Here is a 1,048-nt window from a genome sequence, read left to right on the forward strand (position 1 = left end):
GATTGGATTACAGTTTCTTTCTGGGCCAGGTGCGGTGGCTCATGCCTGTAATCCTAGCACTTTGGGAGGCCGAGGAGGGCGGATCACGAGGTCAGGAGTTCGAGACCAGCTTGGCCAACATCTCTACTAAACCCCATCTCTACTAAAAAATACAAAAATTAGCTGGGAGTGGTGGCACATGCCTGTAGTCCCAACTACTCAGGAGGCTGAGGCAGGAGCATTGCTTCAACCCGGGAGGCGGAGGTTGCAGTGAGCTGAGATCGCCCACTGCATTCCAGCCTGGTGACAGAGCTAGACTCCGTCTCAAAATAATAATAATAATAATAATAATAATTTTTAAAAGAAATTAAAATAAATATTTAAAAAAGAAAGAACAATAAAATTTTATGAAGAAAAAAAAACTGACCAGGCACGGTATCTCACTTCTGTAATCCCAGCACTTTGGGAGGCCGAGGCAGGCAGATCACTTGAGGCCAGGAGTTCGAGACCAGCCTGACCAATAGGGTGAAACCCCGTCTCTACTAAATTTACAAAAATCAGCTGGACGCAATGGCTCACCCCTGTAATCCTAGCACTTTGCTAAGCTGAGGCTGGTAGATCTCTTGAGCTCAGGAGTTCAAGATCAGCCTGGTGAAACCCCATCTCTACAAAAAAATACAAAAATTAGCTGGGCGTGGTAATGCATTCCTGTAGTCCCAGCTACTCAGGAGGCTGAGGTAGGAGGATCCCTGGAGCCCAGGACATTAAGGTTGCAGTGAGCAATGATTAAACACTGTGCTCCAGCCTGGGCAACAGAGTGAGACACTGTCTCATCAAAAAAAAAAGTTCACGGCTGAGCATGGTGGCTCACGCCTGTAAGCCAAGCACTTTGGAGGCCAAGGCAGGCGTATCACCTGATATTGGGAGATCAAGACCAGCCTGACCAATATGGTGAAACCCTGTCTTTAAAAAACAAAAACAAAAACAAAAAAAGTTCACTTGTCAGTTGACTTAGTGTTTTCCTTAATGTTATTTATTGTTTTTTTTTTTTGAGACAGAGTTTCGCTCT

Source organism: Cebus imitator, unplaced genomic scaffold (genome assembly GCF_001604975.1).
Source record: "Cebus imitator isolate Cc_AM_T3 unplaced genomic scaffold, Cebus_imitator-1.0 Scaffold490, whole genome shotgun sequence".
In the NCBI taxonomy this organism is placed as follows: domain Eukaryota; kingdom Metazoa; phylum Chordata; class Mammalia; order Primates; family Cebidae; genus Cebus; species Cebus imitator.